Source organism: Dermacentor variabilis, chromosome 5 (assembly GCF_050947875.1).
Source record: "Dermacentor variabilis isolate Ectoservices chromosome 5, ASM5094787v1, whole genome shotgun sequence".
NCBI lineage: Eukaryota > Metazoa > Arthropoda > Arachnida > Ixodida > Ixodidae > Dermacentor > Dermacentor variabilis.
This window is the reverse complement of record NC_134572.1, coordinates 168,891,949-168,900,060: the sequence shown is the minus strand read 5'-3', so window position 1 is coordinate 168,900,060 and position 8,112 is coordinate 168,891,949. Positions and strand designations below refer to the sequence as shown.

At 43.9% G+C, this 8,112-nt stretch overlaps 1 long non-coding RNA gene across 1 annotated transcript; it reads left to right on the top strand.

Annotated features, from left to right (window-relative positions):
- Positions 1 to 322: 322 nt before the first annotated feature.
- LOC142583323 (uncharacterized) lies at positions 323 to 7,299 on the top strand. The gene is made up of 3 exons (XR_012828594.1): positions 323 to 766; positions 1,590 to 1,694; positions 6,132 to 7,299. It is a non-coding gene; the product is annotated as an uncharacterized LOC142583323 (long non-coding RNA).
- The last annotated feature ends 813 nt before the right edge of the window (positions 7,300 to 8,112 follow it).

The following is an 8,112-nucleotide window of genomic DNA, read 5'->3' as shown; positions in this document are numbered from 1 at the left end:
GGGTATGCATTCTTGTGCGATTCTGTTTCTGATTTAAAGGGACACTAAAGGAAAATATTAAGTTTGGTTACATTGATATATTACCTGTCTAGGAGTCTATCACCACTTTCTGCGCGCCAATAAACGAATTTGTTGCATCTAAATCTTCCACCGAAAGTCTCTGGTGCCGCTGCTCAATTTGAATCGCCCGCGCCAAAATCGAGGACCTGACGTCACCGTCTCTGCTTCCGCTTTCTGTGAATCAGCGGGTGTCCGAGAGGGAGCGCTACAGTTCGCGGTTTTCCACGGATCGTTTTGTGGATTTCACAGCTGGCGCGTCAAGTCAAGCCGCAACCGCGAAACAGCTGATATAGCGTTCCTGTGTGCGTGAAGCCTATGATAGCATGTGTGACTGTGTCACATATTCCTCTGAACGGCGTTCTTATAGAACATGTTTAGATGTAGTGCGCGTAATGGAATTCTAGCTGAGTACGTCCTGTTACACTTCAGCGACCGAAGCGAAGAAAAACGCCAAGTGCTCGTGCGAGCTCGCGCTTCGAGCGCTGCAGCATACGATAGAGCTCCGCAGGATTATGAGATGAGGTAAAGGCCCTCCATACACGCGCCATCGCTGCATTTTTAACCTGGTCGGCGGAAACGAATGCAGGAGAGCTTTAAGGAAAGAGAGGGTCAAGATCGCCGCACGACGACACCGCCTCAAGTTCTTCGTCAGGCAAGGAAGCTGAAAGTGGTGCACGCTTCAGCCGCATCTGCGAAGCACTAAGTGGTACGTACGATTGTTCCTAACTGCTTGTCTCATAAATTACACAAGTATCAGATACGCGCACACGGACATTCGATCGTGATGGTGCTTGATCCGGATCCCCTCAATCGCTACCCATCCATTGCGATCAAATGGTTGGGCTAGGTCCGTGCTCTTACTCTCTGTGGGCTCAGCCCGAATCGTTGGGCCGTATAGCAGTGATCACTCTCAATCACGCTGGAAGAATTCTTTTCTAATCACCCGCCGTGGTTGCGCAGTGGCTATGGTGTTGGGCTGCTGAGCACGAGGTCGCGGGATCGAATCCCGGCCACGGCGGCCGCATTTCGATGGGGGCTAAAACACCCGTGTGCTTAGATTTAGGTGCACGTTAAAGAACCCCAGGTGGTCAAAATTTCCGGAGTCCTCCACTACGGCGTGCCTCATAATCAGAAAGTGGTTTTGGCACGTAAAACCCCAAATATTACAATTCTTTTCTAATCGGGCTCGATTGCGACCGAAACGCCCGTGTGAGCTGTCAACTCCTGTTCGACTAAGCTCCGTACCTCGCGCGCTGATAAAAATTTTTTATTCCTCTGGCGGGCGTAGTATTTGTGAGCTTTTATAAAGTGCGCGAGAGACCATTTACCGCCTTAGCTATAAGTAAAACATAGTGCACGTTGACTTGCTCAGAAGGCATCTGCGAGTACTGCTAAAGCAAGCATTGTGGACGTTGCGGAAGCATTTAGGTTACATCGCGTATGCGCGTCGAGTAGCTTCTAAGGCTACTTCGCTGCAAGGTTACAACTCAACACTGCTGCCTGTTTCACCGTGTGTTTCTGCTTTCCAGGTGCGACTGCGGACGCTGTCAAGTGCTTCCCAACTTAAGCGAGCTTGAGTGCCTGTATGCAGCGAGATGGGCCCTTTTCTGCTACCCATACAGAAAGCTTTAGAGGTGTGCCGAGTTCATTTGCATCCTTTGCCAAAGATATTGCTATCATAAAATGGGACAGTGAAACTGCTGTCATATTGAGCGGTTAATTTCTTAGCTCGGCCAGGACATGTTCTCTGCTTTTTGAATATGTTTACCTGCCACGTCCAATTTTTAATGACCATCTGTAATTGGTCGTTATGATATGGTTCCTGATGTGCAGTTCTGTTCATAGTTTCTTTAGTGCGTATGAGCATGGAAGCGCTACGTAATGCGATGTGTCCATTCCATTTTGCTCATGTTTTATTTCCTGCCTCCCATGTCATAACCAGGGACTCCGGACCTAGGTAAAGCTACTGACTAGATTTTTCTCTGAGGTTCTTCCCAAAGCTTGCGTGAATAAAATTTGATGATCACAGTCAGCCATACAATTGCAAACAGCAGCAGGAGAGCCACTCGCAATGCACTTTAGTTTTTTTTCTTTTGAATGTTGGCACGCTGAACGCGAAACACTGTTTCCAGTTGAATGCGTACCTACAAGGGTCAGTATTGCATTTATTCGTCAGCCTGTTACACCTCCGACATGATGCGCATGTCACCAAGTGTCTTGTCCTTGATTTAAGATGCTGTAAAACTTGTCATTATCTGTTCAAGCCAGATACAGCCTTATGGTACTTCTGTGGCCATGCCGCAACAGTTGTAGTGACAACCTATGCCACTTGGCTCCCTCACTCCTACACTTTAGTGTAGCACAAAGCCTTCCCAGCATGATGTGCATGTCAGTCAGTGTCTTCTGCTTGACTTATGATGTTCTTAACTTTTCATCAGCCGTGCCAGTCGGTAGAAACCTTATGGTGTCCTTGCACGCATGCAGCATCAGTTGCAGAGACAATCTATGCGACTTGGTTCGTTCTTTTCCACGCTTCAGTACAGCACAAAGCCTTTCGAGCATGAAGTTTGTGTCTTTGCCTTTCCAACTTACTGGTATAGCCTTCGAACAATTGGTTTTTCATAACTCCACCAGTTGCTTGTCTGCTCTACATATATCAAAAATTCAAAAACCGTGTCTTGTGTGCCACTGTGAGCTAAGTTTTGCAGGGCCTAGGTTCATTCTGTGGCACAAATGCTGGTGCAATTTTTTCTGGTACCTGGGTTAGTGCTTCTGGAAATGACGGGTGCTCGATGCAAAGCTTGGTCACCTTGTTTTGTAGATCTTGCACGTAATCTGAAAGTAGAACAAACCAGGTAACTTCAGCGCTGTATTTTATTTTAATGCTATAGCAAATGTCTGAAGAGGTCACCTGATCTGGGAACAAATAAGTACAAGCAACATTCTACAATTAATTCATCATGTGAAACTTTGTTCCTTGTCTGTCGCTGCGAGTGTGGTTTGCGAGTCTTGTGTCAAAGTAGCAAGAACTTTGGCTTTTCCGCATTGAGCCTAGCTATAAAGATAGAGAATATCTATTTGTGTTAAAATGTATGATAGGGAGAAAAAGCTGTCTGTGCTTCCCGATCGCAGTTACTTCAAAAAGTGTTGCACGATGCTTGAGTACGCAACGAATGCAGTACATGCCGCTAATCTAACTCTATAGCCACCCTGCGAGAAAAAAGTTTGTTCTGCCACAATCTTCAGTGCTCTGCTCCTTACAACACTAGCTTCTGAATAGCCTGTAAATGCAACGTTAGGTGCAGTTTTGCTGAGCACTTGTAGAGCAGAACTGCTAACTGAAAGAAGGACGTGACACAGTTAGACTTGCCAAATGTAGCAGCCATCTTGAGTGGACACACAGTCATCATGCTATGTCTGGCCTTGAATGTCTTGCTGTGCCTTTGCTGTGTTCCATCCTTTGTTGTTGCTTGCTCTTTGTTGGCATTTTCATTGAAATGAAGGGCAGCAATCAGTGTTCTGGAAATGCAAGTTTTCCCACAAGGTTAATTCTCAGCAGTACTTTGCAAAATTTTTTAGGAAGTACTTGTCTGCCTGAAAAATTAATAACGCATACATGCTTACCGAGCCTTCATTCCCTCATATGTGTACGCGGTAGATTTAGGAGCATAGCCGTACAGGACACTATGGAAAGATTCCAGGATTTATGTCTGCGTGTCTTGCGAGAGCTGTCGGATGTCTTTGGGAAGCACTGGGGCCAGGAGAATGGGTCTGACTTGTTTGTGCGCTGGAGAGTCTAATGTGGGAAAAGATAGGACATATATGTATTGTTCCCTTCATCACAAGTATAGATGGGCAATGCGCATTGTGCTAAATTTGATGAATTGTGCAAAAGATTCTCAATCTCAACTGAATGACGATGTAATTACACTGCACAAAATGCAGTACCACTTCAACTGGCAGATTACTTGTATTTACCAATTTCGAGCCATGACACAGCGGGAATAGAGGTTGCCATGACCATCATGAATGTCAACTATGTCGTTTAGTGGACTTGTCCATGTTGCCACTTGTAAATCTCCATTTCCTCCGCAAGCATATGCGTACCAGAACAGATGGTTCGCAATGGGCTGTATCCAGCTCAACAGCGCCCTGCATCTGGCCTTCCGTGAAGGAGCTGTCAATTTTCTTGTGATGCTTGGAAAAAATTTGCGCCATAATTTCTTAGTCCATCTCGTGTAAACTTAAACTGTAGGTAGATGAAGACTAGCTCGAAGCATTAGTACAGAATGGAATTGGAATACAGTGCACCGAAAGATCTTTCCGCACACTATTTCTGGTAGTGTAGCCTCAAATAAGGGTGTAGCTTTTTATTTCAAGGTACTTGTTTCTTCATAGCTAAAGGACTGTCTACCATTTTTCAAGGACTTCCTATTTTGTAATTTAATAGAAGGCTTATCATTTAAAGTGTAAACGTGCAGTGGTTTCGCTGGTAAGCGAGTAGAAATTTTAAAACAATCTATTTCGACTTACATAGTCTTAAAAACTCTATAGATGCCCGAAAAATGGACTAGTGGATGCGATGGTGGTAGAAGTGAGAAACCCGAAGCACTTAGTGTTTCTGCAGGATTACTTTGTGTAAAGCACTAAAATGACTCTAATAGCTGTCCTCAGCACATAAGTTGCAAGTTTTTTTTGGCCACCTATAATCGCATGTTTTCTATAGGCACAGTCTGAGTGCCTGTAATTTTGAACAACCTGAAAAAGACGGTGACCCTTGCATCATTCGCACAATGCTACTAGCACTGCTGCATGCCACGATATCATGGGGGCATACTTGAAGACCCCTTGATGCACCATTCTATTTGTTCAGTGCCCCTTTCAACATGCACTAGTTGGAAAACAAGAAATCAATCTCTCATGCAAAGAAAAGTTAGCAGAGGCACTTAAAATGCAATTTTAGACAATAAAATAATGCATCCAAGCAAAATAACTCTCTCTGCACAGCTTTTTGGTGGCATAACAATGCTCACATTGGTTACACTGTTTCACCGTCGAGAAACACTTAATTTTTGCACCACTCTCAGAGCCAGATAAGAAATAGAATTCCTAGCTTATAGGATACAAGTTCGCTGTTTCTGTCAATGTGACACACAACATTATCATTCCCGCTAAAATCTAAAGACCTGATCCTGTGGTAGACAGTTCCTTCAATGCAAATGTTTGAAGTATGATGAGGTATGATGCATTCTTCTTTAATAAACGGTAATTGCTAGTCAGGAGTTGCTTTGCGGCTATTAACCAACATTAGGTATTTTAATAGCAGGAGTAAATACGTTAGTTCTATTCATAATTACCTTTTGCAACGTGCCAGACGTCGAATTGGTGTTTGGTGGCCGGGCAATGCAGCCTCATGTATTTCTTTATTGCTGTATGGCGGTCTGCTGTCAGGGACCTTATGGAGAGGCCCTGGTCACAGAGAAATTGAAGACCTCTGACGAGGCCCTCTTTCTCCATTTGTGAGCTCACCTGAATTTGGGCACTCTGGAAGACAAAAAATTGTATGTGCACTGGATACACAATTGCATGAAGTGAAGCTGTGCAAATAAAGCATCTTACTCCATATTCTTAAAACGCTCCTCAACCCCGGTCCACCTCGACTACCGTAAGTTGAAACCATCGCACTAGCACAAGAACATCACACAGTCAAATCGCTGTGGCACTATCCTCTAGCACACAAGGCCCATTTTGTACAGATGAATTCAGGAGTATGTGAGTAAATCGTCAAGGGTGTGGGAATTATGAAAGGTTTCGTTACAGGGAAGGATGGGCCTTCTAAATACAGCGTGTACACGCTCACCTGTGCATTAATAAGCTAAAAAAGAATACTGAGGCATGTATGCGATTAACTCGTGCTTCCTGGAATGCTTGATAAACATGTAACAATCATTGCACGATGCTTCCAAAATAGCAATAATCAAACATTAGGTCGAATGATGCTCGGTAGTTCTTTCTTCTACTTACTTGTTTGACTTGAATTTGCTCAGTGTGTATTATCTTTCCCGTGCCAGGACACAAAAACGAGTATGTCAAGAACTTGGCACTGTGGCCTGGTGAGTCGCAGAGCCCGTCCCCGCAAAGCTCCAAGCTGATGTCACCACCTGCTGCCAGAAGTCCTTTGTGGTGTTCATCTCAGACCTACGAGAAATTTGGACTCTGTCCTGAGTTTTGATCCACTCCAGGTGCTACGTGTACAGGTCTGTGCAAATGGTTTATGTCTGATAATAATAAGAATGAAAAACAATAGCTGCAATCACAAATTATTGTGCACTCTTTTAATGGACTTTTAGGAGAAACACCACCCACATATAAGCTCTGCCTAGATACACAGAGCAACATAAACACTGACGCACAGAACATGCTAACACAGGACCTTGGCTAAAAACTGAAAGTAACTTTCGTGAATTGTATTTGTGTTTCGTATTTTATTCAGGATGATATGCAAAAATGAGGCACAGTTTGCAACATCATTCCGATTCCCACGTTACGTGACGGATTTTGAAGACATTCAGCCCTAAACGTCTTGTCGGTGGACGCAAAAGGAACATATTATGTTAAAAAATGTTGAGTTGGTGTAGCAAAGCTTTGCAGACATTAGCAGCATAAAAGGAATGCAAGTAAATGAAACTACATTGAACTGCTGAGCACGCGGTCGCGGGATCGAATCCCGGCCTCGGCGGCCGCATTTCGGTGGAGGCAAAATGCGAAAACACCCGTGTACTTAGATTTAGGTGCACGTTAAAGAACCCCAGGTGGTCGAAATTTCCGGAGTCCTGCACTACGGCGTGCCTCATAATCAGCAAGTGGTTTTGGCACGTAAAACCCCATAATTTAATTTTTAATGAAACTACAATGAACTTCTCATAATCGCAATGGAATCTTCGGTACTGCATATGAGCCACAAAATTCAGAAATTCCCCTTCCACTTTCTCTACTTCTAAGGAACTTTTTTCTGCAATGCATAAGCCGAGAATTGTACAAAAATGCCATCTACAAATACAGCACAATGCAGCACTTTTCCTTAGAGTTCCATTATGGGTTTCCTGAACTTAGATGCTAGAATTTCTGCAGCTACATGCATTGTGTGCTAGCAAAGATTTAAGATGAACTTCCAGGCTGCTTAGAATAATGTCAGTGTCTGTTCTTGGAACCATTTTCTTCTCATGCCAGGCATATTTTCTGTATGTGTTTTGTTCGCTTGTTCGCGCAATAAAAATGCCTGAAAAATTTGAAATGCTTGCTTCATTCTGTTGTTTGATTTTAGCAATGCTAAAGCTTTAGAAACTACTCTCGGAATGCTAGCCTTATGCTGAGTGCTTGTGCACTGAGCATGCCTGCCTGAAATTAGCTACACCTAATTTTGAAAGTTATGTTTCCATATAGATTTGTTGCACGAAAAAAAGGAGGTTAGCAGTTTTATATGCTAATGACGAGCCATAACAGCTTACAAATATTTTGCAGCCCAACATTCTGCCATTGAAGTGAATGGTTAAACAAAGAGCCAATATGACACTACTTCTAGCTGCTCCCGAGATATTGGGCCGTTGTTCAATATGTGGCTATCTACATATTCAGGAAAGTTGAAACAAAATGCTTACTGCAGTGACAGCTGGAAAAGATATACCTTCTGGTATCTGAAGAATGTTTGATCACTGATGACTTGAACACCCATCAACCTCATCATTCTGAGTGTTCCAGCAGCACTTGAACCGGAGAAGAGTATTGCAGCCCACAAGTCGACGTTGCCTTTGGGCTTCATTCCTACTAGTGGCTGGCTCGCCCACATGTGCTCATGTCCCCTTGGGCATTCAGTCTTAGCTGTGATGCGTGTCCCAGAATAGGAGAGGCTCACTGTGCAGGACGTAGAGAAGCAAGTGCGGCACGTGTTCAGGAGTGTCAGCAGGTTGTCACGGGAGACAAGAAAGTAGTTTTTGTGTTGCGTACACCCCTCATCCATATCGCACCTGAAAAAAAAAATATGCCCCTTACTTT